Consider the following 15,044-nt stretch of genomic DNA (forward strand, 5'->3'; position numbering starts at 1 on the left):
AAAATCACAAACCATGAATTTTCAATAACATGAAATACCTGGGGATAAATTTAACAAAACATGTGCCAGTAGAAAATGAAACTTTATTGACAGAACTTTAACAGTCAAATATACAGCATAAGCACAGCATAGATGGCTTCAGTTTCTCTTCTTTCAAGCAGATGGTTGCCCTTCACCTATAATATAAACATTAAAACATTGAAGTTACTTAGCAGAACTTTATTTCAATGACAGGAGAGGTATACAAAGTTCACTGCAGTTGTAGTTTTATAAAATGGACTAAAACAGGAACACGAAGGGCGACCCTTTGGCTTACCTTCAGTTAATCCTCTCTAGACATTTTATAGACTTTTCAGGCACATTCCCAGTATTTTTAAAAACACACTACTCTTCCTAGTTATACAAGAAAATAAGGACACTGAGTTCAGGACAAATGAAATCAATGGAGCCTATCAGAAGGTAGTTTTCAGTAGAAGGCAAAACTGTGTACACATTCCGTAAAATATCTAATAACAAAAAACACCCTAAGAAAAAGAAAATACACAAAAACTGAAACAAAATATCCCCAAAAAGTATCATTTAAATGTATTGGTTTGAAATAATATTCCGAATATAGGATAGCTAAACAGTTGTTATCTCTGTTACTGCTTAAGTGAAGTAAAGAAAAAGGCCAGTATTACATTTGTTTCTTCTCTACTGTGGAAAAGTATAGAAATTTTCCTTTGTTTTAGTTTATCCCGATATGGTTGTTTTAAGTTGGTTCAACATTTGTCCCCCTTTTTACTTGCGGCCCTCATATAATTCTAAATGTTTCCTTTCACCCTGGAAAGCATTCCAATTGGTATAATAAATTATATGGTCACACTAATTTCAAGTCATTACTATCACTGGTGACATGGTGACATCAAAATGTGAAGAAGAAATAGGACTGTCTCTCACAGCCACACCAAAAAAAGAAAGAAAGAAAGGAGAGAAGAGAAGAGAAGGGAGAGCAAGAGGGAGTATGAGTGAGACAGAAAAGCAGGTAGGAAGACAGAAAGAAAGTCTGGAAAACCAGATATTTTTCTTTGCTTCTAAATGATAATGGCTTTTGAGAGACAACTCTGACCAATTTCAAAAGTTCATCCACGGTATCTGTGATGTTTAGTTATTTAGTTACCGCGGGGTATGTTAAACAGTATTTGTTTTTCTATCCTATTAGCCGTTTCATCAACATTCTGAAAATATCTGAGTGCCAGGTTATACTGTTTTAATTCTGTAATATACTAACTGTTAGTGTCTTGTTCATATTTCTTATTATGTGTGCTTGGGCTTTGTCTATTTTCTTCACAGTTATGTAAAGTGAGAAGAATGGACTGGGAATTTGGGGTTGGCAGATACAAACTATTATACTCAGAATGGATAAACAACAAGGTCCTACTATACCGCACAGGGAACTACGTCCAATCTCTTGTGATAAATCACAATGGAAGAGAATATTTTTTAAATGTATATATATATATGTGTTTAAAAATTATGTGAACTAGCACATTGTCTTTATTTATTAGTTGAATTTATTTTCCTCTTCCTAACAATTCATACCTGTCTTTTATTAAGTATCTTTTTCTTTTTCCCTTAGGTTTACTGTGTTGCTCTTTTCCTTACCTTTTATATTGTATGTAGGATTTTATATTTATGTGCTTTGTAATTTATGTATTGTTCTTTTTAAGTAAGTACCACACATATTTAGGGCTAAGATTTTTCTATGAGACCCTTTTAATCATGTTCTGTAGTTACTTGAAAGTAGACTGGAAGTGGTATTTTCGTCTAAATGTTCTAATGGGATGGAACAAAAATGTAAAGTGAAAATATTTAGAAGGCTAATACACAGGAAATTCTTCCCTAACCATGAAGTTCTTCCTTGAAAATCAGAACCATGCAATTATCAGCAATTTGGAAAACATGTATGTGAAAGATACTAAGTTGATTACATGGGAAGAACTAGAGTTACAGGCTTTGACCTTCAAAACTTTTTAAACTCATGTATCAAAGAGGAAAAATAACATATTCGATATGGTTAGAGACGATTATATCATGAGGCTCAGATTTTTATTAGTTCTTTAAGAGTGACAGTTCTTTCAGAGTGGGATGTGGGATGTATGGCAAAAACCATCATCAGAAACCATCATAGTATTGCAAAGTAGTTATCCTCCAATTAAAATAAGCAACCAGCCCCCCCCAACAAAAAACAGACCAAACGTGGGGGCAGGTAGTCTGCTTAGCATGTGTATCTTACTCACACCTGCCTTGAATATCACTGACTACATGCACTCTCTCAACTTGATCAGCCACAGACACAGGAACCTAGACTCTCTTTTGCCATTTCATTGTTCAGTCATTTCATGCTTCATTGGGGAAAGGATTTAAAATGCAACTTTTTAAGAGCTGGAGAATTCAGAATTTGCGAGAATTTAACAAACATCAAGCAGAATGTTGGCTCAGTTCAGTTCAGTTCAGTTCAGTCGCTCAGTCGTGTCTGACTCTTTGCGACCCCATGAATCGCAGCATGCCGGATTTTCTTTTTTTTTTTTTAAGTTTATTTATTCATTTTAATTGGAGGCTAATTACAATATTGTGGTGGTTTTTGCCATACATCGACATGAATCAGCCACAGGTGTACATGTGTTCCCCATCAGAAAATGAAATCTCAATTCCCCTGTTATCATTTGACTCAAGATGCTATTTTATGATAAATAAATCATGAAAAAGAGAATTCTTGTATGCATTCCATCGAAGAGAACCAGAGAATGCAAAAATTAGCATTGAAAAATCAGCATTTTAGTATACCTGTTCTGAATTCACAACTTATGTGAGTAAAGTTGAGTTTAGAAGTTAAGGGATTTTGCAGAATCACACACATTATGTTAAAGCTGGTACTAGAACCTATTTGAATGCCTGAACATATTTCATATAAACTGATATTTATTACAAGTGCATAACATATTTGTCACAAGCACAAATTATAAAAGAACCTGAAAATTATTAGCTCTTGCTTAAAGTACTTATACTCAAGAGAAGAAAACGGTTTCCTATTTTCAATTCGATATGGCTTTGATCCTGTCTGTTTATTTGAAAGTCTGTAAGGCATCTGGGGTCTGAACTATCTTTCAAAGAATATGTGAACTCTGTTATTAAAATAATAGTAATGTTCCCTTTATATTATTAAAGGTATAATGTTCTGAAAAACAAAAACCACATAAATTACTTTCTGAATGGATGACATACCTGCTTCTGGCATTTCAACAGGCTCTGTATTTGATGCAAGCTCCTCATTGACATCAGGACCATCTCCACCTTCACCCCCAGTCTTTGCCTCAGCCAATTCTTGGAGATCAGTTTCCAGGTCAGAATCGTTAAAAAAAAATGTATCAATTCAGCTGTAAAGCATGCAGTATAAACAAGGGGATGATAATATTGATTCCCTCAGTATTATGAATTAAAAGCCTTAGGCTAGTATGCTAAAAATGTGATGACTAAGAACCTCAGGAGCATTATTCCAGGAAAGTATTGCTGGAGAAAAAGAAAAGCAGAATTTTCCAAATGCTATTACCATTTTCCTTTCCCAGGGTTGTCCTCAGACAACTTAGTTGCCCCCTTCTCTTTGTCTTGAAAACAGGGAAAATTTGAGCGACCACACTAACCTGCAAACTATACTCTCCTCAGTTTTTTAGGAACTGTCTGAAGTCCTTTTCTAATGTTTCCTTTCCTCCTCTTACCGCTTACGTCTTAAGACAGGGACAGGGGGATACTAGTACAAGCGGAAACAGAAATGAAGAGACACAAGAAGAAGAGCTCCCCTTCTGGACCGTGCTTAGCTCTCTGTACATATGCACATAATGAAGTCTTGGAGTACTCATAGCAACACTGTGAGGTAAGCATTTTTAATGCTATCATCCCTTTCGGTAGCTGAGGAGCAGAGACACACAGACGTTAATGGGTGAATGAATCTGCATAAAGTCACCTAGCTGGCAAGAGCTGAGTCAGATTGGTGCCCAGGCCAGAGAGAAACAGCCAGGTGTGGTATCTGGTCCCCAATCTGCAATACAGTGCAGTGTCTGGTGTACTCTTGATCAAAAGGCAGATCACCTCTCCATCCTCATGAAACATCACTATGGATCTGTGTATGGATTGAACACAGTGTCTCCTAGGTGCGTGAAAGACCATGGGGTGTCATGTCAACATGCACACATCACAGAGAACAGTTCCTGGTCCATACCGAGGTCTAAAAAGTGTTTCCTCTGACCAACATTAGTGGAGCACCCTCATCACTATGGAAAGTAGCATAACCATAGTGATAAACAGATAGAACCACAGATACGATATCATGAAGACATTACCTCCCCCATCTCGTAATTTTCTTAAATGCAGAGAACAAAACCTGGAAGGCAATAGACCACATACTAAGTTTTTTTCTCTTAAGTGTAACATTCTAGGTGATTTCCAAATAACATTTTATTAGTATTTTAATTTGTTGTATCTTCATTGTTACATAGGCAGTTTTTCTATTATAATTGAAAACTGGACTTTCTGAAGACTCGTTCTCCTCAGGTATCTTGAGGTTTCAGCATTAAAAAGTTGTGTTGGTATCCCTGCCAGGTGAAAACCCAATGGGCGCACTGAAGTCAAAAGTAATATCTTTGGTACAGTAGGTGAGGAGCTGTGGGGAGTAGAGAGGACATGTTGGAGAAGACTCTTGAGAGTCCCTTGGACTGCAAGGAGATCCAACCAGTCCATTCTGAAGGAGATCAGCCCCGGGATTTTCTTTGGAAGGAATGATGCTAAAGCTGAAACACCAGTACTTTGGCACCTCATGTGAAGAGTTGACTCATTGGAAAAGACTCTGATGCTGGGAGGGATTGGGGGCAGGAGGAGAAGGGGACGACAGAGGATGAGATGGCTGGATGGCATCACAGACTCGATGGACGTGAGTCTGAGTGAACTCCGGGAGTTGGTGATGGACAGGGAGGCCTGGCGTGCTATGATTCATGGGGTCGCAAAGAGTCGGACACAACTGAGCGACTGAACTGATAGAAGGCTGGCTAAGCCTGCAAGTGTTGTGAAAAAGTTCACTGACGCTATAGGCCCAAGCCAAACAACAACTCACAGGTCCCAAGGAAGACACTGGTGTTCTATGCACAGATATGTCTCTGTTGGGACTTTCAGACCTTTGCTCTTTTGGCTCTCATGATGCAGCGGGGCACCTTCTGGTGCTTATAACACAGTCCTGCCTTCACCCAGTCTGTGGATGAGAATCACAGCCTCCCCTGCAGCAGCGCCACCTTTGTGGAGCCCTTTTTGTGATGTCTGGGAGTCGACAGATTCCGAAGAGAAAGGATAAAGAAGATACATAGCGCAGGGGTGGAACTTAAGGCTCTCACCACAAGAAAAAAAAAAAAAACACACAACCCAAACGAACCAAGTTAATATGTGAAGCGATGTATGTAATGGTGGGAATACTTTCATAATGTACATGTATTAAATTATCATGTTCTACACTTTTAATATGTCACAATTTCATTTGTTAATTATACCTCCATAAAGCTGAAAAATTTTCTGTTCCCCCCTTTTGATTTCTACTTTGACACAATATTTATGTGTTATTTTGTTTCAAAATATTTGCATATTTTTCAAATACCTTTATAATTTTATCCCTAATTTAATTCCATTGTGTTAAGACAAAATGCTTTGTCCGATTTGAATCTTAAGTTTATGGAGATTTGTTTTACGGTGCAGAGAATATGGTTGTCTTAGTTTCCTGAGGCTGCCATAATGAATCACCACAAACTTGATGGCTTAAAACAACAGAAATTAATTCTCTCACATTCTGGAGGGCAGAGGTCTAAAATCAAGGTGTAGGCAGGTTGGTTTCTTTTGCAGGCTTTGAGGGAGAACGTGTTCCATCCTTCCCTCTCCAGCGTCCGCCAGCTGCGGGCCATCCTTGGCAGGGAGATGCATCGCTAGTCTCTGCCTCTGTGTTCACGTTGTCTTCTCTGTGTTGCAAATCTCCCTCTGGTTTTCTTTTACAAGGATGCCTAAGGTTGGATTTAAGGTTTACCATGAATTTAGCATGATTTCATCTTGAGATCTTTAACTTAACTACATCTTTAAAATTTCTCTCTTCAAATAAGGTCACATTCATGCGTTTTGGAGGTTAGGACTTGCGCATATCTTTTGGGAGGCCATTATTAAACCTAGTGGGGCTTTCTTGGTGGCTCAGACAGTAAAGAATCTGCCTGTAATGCAGGAGACCCAGGTTCAATCCCTGGGTCAGGAAGATCCCCTTGAGAATGAAGTGGCTACCCACTTCAGTATTCTTGCCTGGAAAATTCCATGGACAGAAGAGCCTGGTGGGCTACAGTCCAGGGGTCCCAAAAGAGTTGGGCATGCTGAGTGAGTAACATTTTCAGTTTTTTCACTATTTTTTGATTTAAATTTATTTATTTTAATTGGAGGCTAATTACTTTATAATATTGTATTGGTTTTGCCATACATCATCATGAATCAGCCACGGGGGTACACGTGTTCCCCATCCTGAACCCCCCCCACCTCCCTCCCTGTACCATCCCTCTGGGTCATCCCAGTGCACTAGCCCCAAGCATCCTGTATCCTGCATCGAACCTGGACTGGCGATTCATTTCTTATATGATATTATACATGTTTCAATGCCATTTTCCCAAATCATCCCACCCTCTCCCTCTCCCACAGAGTTCAAAAGACTGTTCTATACTTCTGTGTCTCTTTTGCTGTCTCGCAACAGGATTATCGTTACCATCTTTCTAAATTCCATATATATGCATTAGTATGCTGTATTGGTGTTTTTCATTCAGGCTTACTTCACTCTGTATAATTGGCTCCAGTTTCATCCACCTCATTAGAACTGATCAAAATGTATTCTTTTTAACGGTTGAGTAATACTCCATTGTGTATATGTACCACTGCTTTCTTATCCATTCGTCTGCTGATGGACATCTAGGTTGCTTCCATGTCCTGGCTATTATAAACAGTGCTGCGATGAACATTGGGGTACACGTGTCTCTTTCAATTCTGGCTTCCTCGGTGTTTATGCCCAGCAGTGGGATTGCTGGGTCATAAGGCAGTTCTATTTCCAGTTTTTTAAGGAATCTCCACACTGTTCTCCATAGTGGCTGTACTAGCTTGCATGCCCACCAAGAGTGTAAGAGGGTTCCCTTTTCTCCACACCCTATCCAGCATTTATTGCTTGTAGACTTTTGGATCACAGCTGTTCTGACAAGTGCAGCAGCCTATCTTGCTAACTGTTCTGTGTGCATTTGAAAAGAATATCTATTCTGTTGTTGGATGGAGAAAGTGAAAGTGAAAGTCACTCAGTCATGTCCGACTCTTTGCGACCCCATGGACTATACAGTCCATGGAATTCTCTAGGCCAGAATACTGGAGTGGGTAACCTACCTTTCCTTTCTCCAGGGGATCTTCCCAACCCAGGGATCAAACCCAGGCCTCCTGCACTGCAGGCAGATTCTTTACCAGCTGAACCACAAGGGAAGCCCTGTTGGATGGTATGTCCTATAAATATCAGTTAGTTAGGTAAATTTGGTTGATAGTGTTTTTCAGTCATATTCTAATTATTTTTTGTCTACTTGTTCTATACATTACAAGAGGGATGTTATGAATTCTTCAACTGTAATTATGAATTTTTCTATTTTGCGTTTTATTTCTATCAGTTTTTAGTACATGTATATTGAAACTCTGTTATTAGGTGCATAAATGTTCAGAATTGCTACATCCTGCTGATGATTTGAACCTTTTATTATTATAAAATGGCCCTTTTCATCCCTGGTAACACCCTTTGCTCTGAAATATTTTCCTACCTTTCCTGATATTAATATAGCCACTCAGCTTTCTTTATATCAGTTTTTACGTGGGATATCTTTTCTCATCTTTTTACTTTTCTCTTTAAAAAACCACTTCATTGAGGAACAATTTACATTCCATAATATGCGCTCATTTTAGGTGTACATTTTGATGCATTTTGATCAGTATATATACTCATATAACAATCATCACAAGATACAAAACATTTCTGTCACTCCCAAAACTCTTCTCATATCCTTTGAAAAATAACAGCTTTATTGAGATTGAATTCACATGCCATACAATGTATCCTTTTAAAGATATAATTAAAATTTAAAACTGTATTCCTAGAATCAATGCAATAATCACCACACTTTTTGAACATTTTCATCACCCCTCCAAAGGGGAAAAAACTTTGTGCATATTAGCAATCACTCCCCTCTCCCCTCTATCCCACCCCTAAGCAATCACTAATCTACTTTCCATCTGTATCTATTGGCCTGTTCCAGGATTCACATAAATGAAACTGTACAATATGTGATCTTTTGTCACTGGCCTCTTTCACTTAGGATAGTGTTTTCAGACTCATCCATGTTGTAGCACGTATCAATACCTCATCTCTTTTTATTGCTGAATAATATTCCACTGTATGGATATACCACCCATTCTCATTCATCAGTTGATAGACATTACAGTTCTTTCCACTCTGGGATTATTATGAATAATGCACCTTTGAATATTTGTTTACAAATTTTTAAGACTTTTTATTTTATATTGGAGTATAGACAGTTAACAATGTTGTGATAGCTTCCAGTGGACAGCAAAGGGACTGAGTCATACACATACATGTATCCATTCTCCCCCAAGCTCTCCTGCCAGGCTGCCACATAACGTTGAACAGCGTTCCCTGTGCTCTACAGTAGGTCCTTGTTGCTTATCCATTTTAAATACAGAAGTGTGATTGTAAAAATTTTTGTGTAGACATTTGTTTTCAGTTCTCTTGGGTGTATACTTAGGAGCAGAATTGCAGCGTCATACGGTAACTGTATATAAGATAATCTTTGAGGAATTGTCAGATTGTTCCCTAAAGCACCTTTTAAGCTCCCTTAAAGCACCCTAAAGCACATTTTCAGCAGTGTACCCACTCTGCACATCTTCAGCAACACACATTATTATCTGTCTTTTGCAGTTAAGCCATTTTACTGGGTGTGAAGGGATCAGGCATGTGATTTTGATCGTATTTCCCTGATGACTAATGATGTTGAGCATCCTTTCATGGGCTTGTTGTTGTTGTCTAGTTGCTATCTTGTTCAGCTCTTTGGTGACTGTCCATGGGGCCATGTGCTTACTGGTCATTATATATTTTCTTTGGAGAAAGATCTATTCATATGTATGCCCATTTAAAAATTAGGTTATTTGTCTTTTAATTATTGAGCTGTAAGGATTCTGTCTACAATCTAGATATCAGGTATGTAATTTACAAGAAAAGGTCTCCCATTCTATGAGTTGTTTTTGTTTTTACTTTCTAATAGGGTCACTTGCAGCATAAAGGCTTTTCATTTTGGTGAAGTCCAGTTTATTCACTATGTTTCAAGTTCACTAGGCTTTCCTTCCAAAATGTCTAATCTGCTATTAATTTCATCCAGTGTATTATTTTTTGTCTCAGAGCATGTGTTATTCATCTCTAGAAGTTCAATTTGGGGCTTTTAAAGATAATTTCATGTCCCCTATTGGCATACTTGATTTCGCTCTATCGTCTTCAATATGTAGAATAATTTTATAATAGCTGTTTTAATCTCCTTATCAGGTAACTTTATCACCTGTGTTATTTCTGAGTCTGTATTTTACTGATTGATTTTTCTCTTCATTATCGATTACATATTCTGCTTCTGTGCATGCCTAATAACTTTATTGTAGCCAGATTGTGAATTTTATCATCTTGGGTTCTGATTTTTTAATAGTAGCAATAGTAATAATTCCTTGAAGCGATTTTGAGCTTCATCCTGGGACACATTTGAATTACTTGGAAATAGGTTTATCCTTTTGAGGCTTACTTTCAAGCATTATTAAGATGAGACCAGAACAGTTTTCAGTCTAGGGTGAATTTTGCTGACCACTGGAAAAATACCTAGCTGAGAAATCTACCCGATACCCTGAATATTGGAGGTTTTGTCACCTCTGGCAGGTGAGAGGACAGACTATTTCCATCCCTCTGAGAGCTCTGAAGTTCTCTACCCACTACTTTTTGGTGGTTATTTTTCCATCCAGAATAGAGCAGGAGACTCCAAACGGAACTCTCTGCAAATCTCCAGAGTGCTCTCTCTCTCTCTGCAGTCCTCCCCTCTCCATGCAGCTCCCCTTTCTCTGGTCCTGTATTCCAGGAATTCTGGCTGCTCTGGCCTCCCCGAATGCTGTACTCTGTTTCCTCAGATCTAGAGAGTGCTGGCCTCTGTCTGGGTTCCCTGTCGCTGCTCTGATGCCTGGAAAGCCTCTCGGGGAAGTAAGCTGGGAGAAATTGTAATTCTCACCTCATTTTCCCCCTTCTCTCAGGTATCAGAATCCTGAATGTTGTACTACACATGAGAACCGTCACACACAAACTTTTAGTTACTTAAAGGGGGAAGATAAATCCCACCTCGTCATTCCTCGTGGGCAGAACCCCTTTCTAAGCCAGTCTGGTTTGTAAAAGGCTTGTTTATTTGTTTGACTGCATTGGGTCTTCGTCGCGGCACTAAGATGTGGGCCCTTCCTTGCGGTGCACGGACGCTCTAGTTGTGGTGCAGGCTCAGTAGTTGCAGCAAACACGCGTGCCCTGAGCTGCAAAGTGAATTATTAACCACAGGATGACCAGGGAAGTCCCCCCAAGTCAGTCTTAATTATTGAATGCTGAGTTCCGAGGATCGGTTCTCTTTCTCTTGTGACGTGTGTGTGTCCTGGTATGAAGATGTTCAGGGAAACTCCCAAGGAGTTCAGAGCAGTGTAAAGATGTAACAACTGAAGCAGTCCTGACAATCACCACTATTTATGCTGCTGAGGAGGTTGTCAAGAGGGTCTGGGGTCTGCACCAGCCCCATTTTCTCTCTTATACCTACACCAGAAGCAGATCAGCAGGGAACATTTACCGTGGCCATGTGCTGCTCTTCCCTACCCTCACATGAGCTGGGTTCCCTTATGCACATTAACCGCCTGGCCCTGGACCAGGTAACTTTGAGAACCCTGTTCCTGGACATCTTCCAGATGCCCTCACATACAAATGCTCTGTGGTACAGGTATTGTTTTCATCATATGACATTGCTTTGTATATTAATAGTTACTCAAATATTACCTGAGTACGGGGCTGGTGAAAGATTCCATTAGTATATCAGCACATGGACTACACAGGTAAGCACATACTTCCACATTCTCTGCTTCCAGGGCCTACCACTGGGGTGAGATTTCAGTGCCTCCTTGTTCCTTTCAAACACATTTCTCTATGTTTAAAGCACACACACATACATGGGGTTTCCCTGGTGGCTCAGGCGGCAAAGAATTTGCCTGCAATGTGGGAGACCAGAGTTCGACCCCGGGTTTGGGAAGATCCCCTGGAGGAGGGCATGGCAACCCACTCCAGTGTTCTTGCCTGGAGAATCTCCACGGACAGAGGTGCCTGGAGGGTTACAGTCCATGGGGTTACAAAGAGTCAGACACAACCGAGTGACTAAGCAGAGCACAGCATGGCACACGCACACAGAGTAGGTCCCACTATGAGCATCTCCTATTTGCTTCCCCTCCCCACAACTATTAACAGCATGTCCTGAAGCAGTTCCATCTGATCGGTACACCCTGGTCCCCTTATTCTGTTCCATGGCCAGTGTGTGCTGCATGGTATAAGATGAATGCCTCACCATTCGTCTACAATCCAAAGACCGTTGATTATTCGCGGACATAAAGAGGATTTACACAATTGTTTGCTACCACCTTCCTTCTACACACAACTCTCCAAATGTGGGTGTGTTGATTATACATTTTAAAGTGGAGCTGCTGGGACAAAGCTCAGTCAGTCACCAGTCACCCAATGGGCACCTACTACGTGTCATGCACTGGGGTGACTAGACAAAAAATGTCCTTCCCTCAAGGACAGAACAAGGATTTTGTGAGGAGTTTTCACTTTAATAGATGCTGCCACAATGCTGTCCATCTGTGGTTCAGGAGAAGTCAAGCTTTTTTACTATCTCCTCACATCATTCTTGGGACAGACTGAGGGGCATCCCCTTTTACAGGTGTCCATGAGGCCGCTCCAACCCCATTTTGCCCATGCTCATCCCCTGCAGATTCGAATACACCAGCAACAGTGATTGGTTGTGGGGCTTGGGAGGCAAGGAATCCTAGACCACTCTGGGCAGCCCACGTGGAAAATGCAGGCTCGAGCTCTCGCGGGTTACAGGGACAGAGGCCACAGATTAGTCCCAGGCTCACACAGTCAGGCAACGAAGTTGATGGACAGGATCTTGCAGTAGGGGCCGCGGGCCTGAACACTGGAGGACCAGTGGAACCCAGTCTCCAGGAGTGTTTGCTGCCCAGTCAACAGGCTGGACACGCTTCCCCAGGCAGTGGCTGCTCTAGTGAGGTCACTCTAGGAGTCTGCTGGCATCCGTGGGCGCATTTCTGCGTTTTAGGTAATCAGTCTTCTGAGTTGCAGTGTCGTAAGCACTTCTATTCTTTGGAACTCTGCATTCAACTGGGTATATCTTTCCTTTTCTCCTTTGCTTTTCGCTTCGCTTCTTTTCACGGCTATTAAGGCCTCCTCAGACAGCCATTTTGCTTTTTTGCATTTCTTTTTCTTGGGAATGGTCTTGATTCCTGTCTCCTGTACAGTGTCACGAACCTCCGCCCATAGTTCATCAGGCACTCTGTCTATCAGATCTAGGCCCTTAAATCTATTTCTCACTTCCACTGTGTAGTCATAAGGGATTTGATTTAGGTCATATCTGAATGGTCTAGTGGTTTTCTCCACTTTCCTCAATTTCAGTCTGAAGGTGGCAATAAGGAGTTCATGATCTGAGCCACAGTCAGCTCCCGGTCTTGTTTTTGCTGACTGTATAGAGCTTCTCCATCTTTGGCTGCAAAGAATATGATCAATCTGATTTCGGTGTTGACCATCTGGTGATGTCCATGTGTAGAGTCTTCTCTTGTGTTGTTGGAAGAGGGTGTTTGCTATGACCAGTGCGTTCTCTTGGCAGAACTCTATTAGCCTTTGCCCTGCTTCATTCTGTATTCCAAGGCCAAATTTGCCTGTTACCCCAGGTGTTTCTTGACTTCCTCCTTTTGCATTCCAGTCCCCTAAAATGAAAAGGACATATTTTGGGGATGTTAGTTCTGGAAGGTCTTGTAGGTCTTCATAGAACTGTTCGACTTCAGCTTCTTCAGCGTTACTGGCCGGGGCATACATTTGGATTACCGTGATATTGAATGGTTTGCCTTGGAAACAAACAGAGATCATTCTGTTGTTTTTGAGATTGCATCCAAGTACTGCATTTCAGACTCTTTTGTTGATATGATGGCTACTCCATCTCTTCTATGGGATTCCTGCCCAGAGTAATAGATATGATGGTCATCTGAATTAAATTCACCCATTCCAGTCCATCTTATTTTGCTGATTCCTACAATGTCGATGTTCACACTGGCCATCTCCTGTTTGACCACTTCCAATTTGCCTTGATTCATGGACCTAACATTCCAGGTTGCTATGCAATATTGCCTTTACAGCATTGCACCTTGCTTCTATCACCAGTCCCATCCACAACTGGGTGTTGTTTTTGCTTTGGCTCCATCCCTTCATTCTTTCTGGAGTTATTTCTCCATTGATCTCCAGTAGCATGTTGGGCTCCTACTGACCTGGGGAGTTCCTCTTTCAGTGCCCTATCTTTTTGCCTTTTCATACTGCTCATGGGGTTCTCAAAGCAAGAATACTGAAGTGGTATGCCATTCCCTTCTCCAATGGGCCACATTCTGTCAGACCTCTCCACCATGACCCGTCTGCCTTGGGTGGCCCCACACGGCACGGCTTAGTTTCATTGAGTTAGACAAGGCTGTGGTCCATGTGATCAGATTGGCTAGTTGCAAAGGGGAAAAGGGAAGATATACCCATATGAATGCAGAGTTCCAAAGAATAGCAAGGAGAGATAAGAAAGCTTTCCTCAGGGATCAATGCAAAGAAATAGAGAAAAACAATAGAATGGGAAAGACTAGAGATTTCTTCAAGAAAATTAGAGATACCAAGGGAATATTTTATGCAAAGATGGGCTCAATAAAGGACAGAAATGGTATGGACCTAACAGAAGCAGAAGATATTAAGAAGAGGTGGCAAGAATACACAGAAGAACTGTACAAAAAAGATCTTCATGACCCAGATAATCACGATGGTGTGATCACTCACCTAGAGCCAGACATCCTGGAATGTGAAGCCAAGTGGGGCTTAGGAAGCATCACTACGAACAAAGCTAGTGGAGGTGATGGAATTCCAGTTGAGCTGTTTCAAATCCTTAAAGATGATGCTGTGAAAGTGCTGCACTCAATATGCCAGCAAATTTGGAAACCTCAGCAGTGGCCACAGGACTGGAAAGGTCAGTTTTCATTCCAATCCTAAGGAAAGGCAGTGCCAAAGAATGCTCAAACTACTGCACAATTGCACTCATCTCACACGCTAGTAAAGTAATACTTGAAATACTCCAAGCCAGGCTTCTGAAATACGTGAACCATGAACATCCAGATGTTCAAGCTGGGTTTAGAAAAGGCAGAGGAACCAGAGATCAAATTGCCAACATCCACTGGATCATGGAAAAAGCAAGAGAGTTCCAGAAAAACATCTATTTCTGCTTTATTGACTATGCCAAAGCCTTTGACTGTGTGGATCACAATAAACCGTGGAAACTTCTGAAAGAGATGGGAATACCAGACCACCTGACCTGCCTCTTGAGAAGTCTGTATGCAGGTCAGGAAGCAACAGTTAGAACTGGACATGGAACCACAGACTGGTTCCAAATAGGAAAAGGAGTACGTCAAGGCTGTATATTGTCACCCTGCTTATTTAACTGATATGCAGAGTACATCATGAGAAATGCTGGGCTGGATGAAGCACAAGGTGGAATCAGGATTGCTGGGAGAAATATCAATAACCGCAGATATGCAGATGACAC

At 40.8% G+C, this 15,044-nt stretch overlaps 1 long non-coding RNA gene across 1 annotated transcript; it reads left to right on the forward strand.

The window, feature by feature from the left end:
- The first annotated feature begins 1,741 nt into the window (after positions 1 to 1,741).
- Positions 1,742 to 5,450, forward strand: LOC132658723 (uncharacterized). The gene is made up of 2 exons (XR_009598709.1): positions 1,742 to 3,910; positions 4,636 to 5,450. It is a non-coding gene; the product is annotated as an uncharacterized LOC132658723 (long non-coding RNA).
- Positions 5,451 to 15,044: the final 9,594 nt, after the last annotated feature.

The sequence above is a fragment of the Ovis aries genome, chromosome X (genome assembly GCF_016772045.2).
Source record: "Ovis aries strain OAR_USU_Benz2616 breed Rambouillet chromosome X, ARS-UI_Ramb_v3.0, whole genome shotgun sequence".
NCBI lineage: Eukaryota > Metazoa > Chordata > Mammalia > Artiodactyla > Bovidae > Ovis > Ovis aries.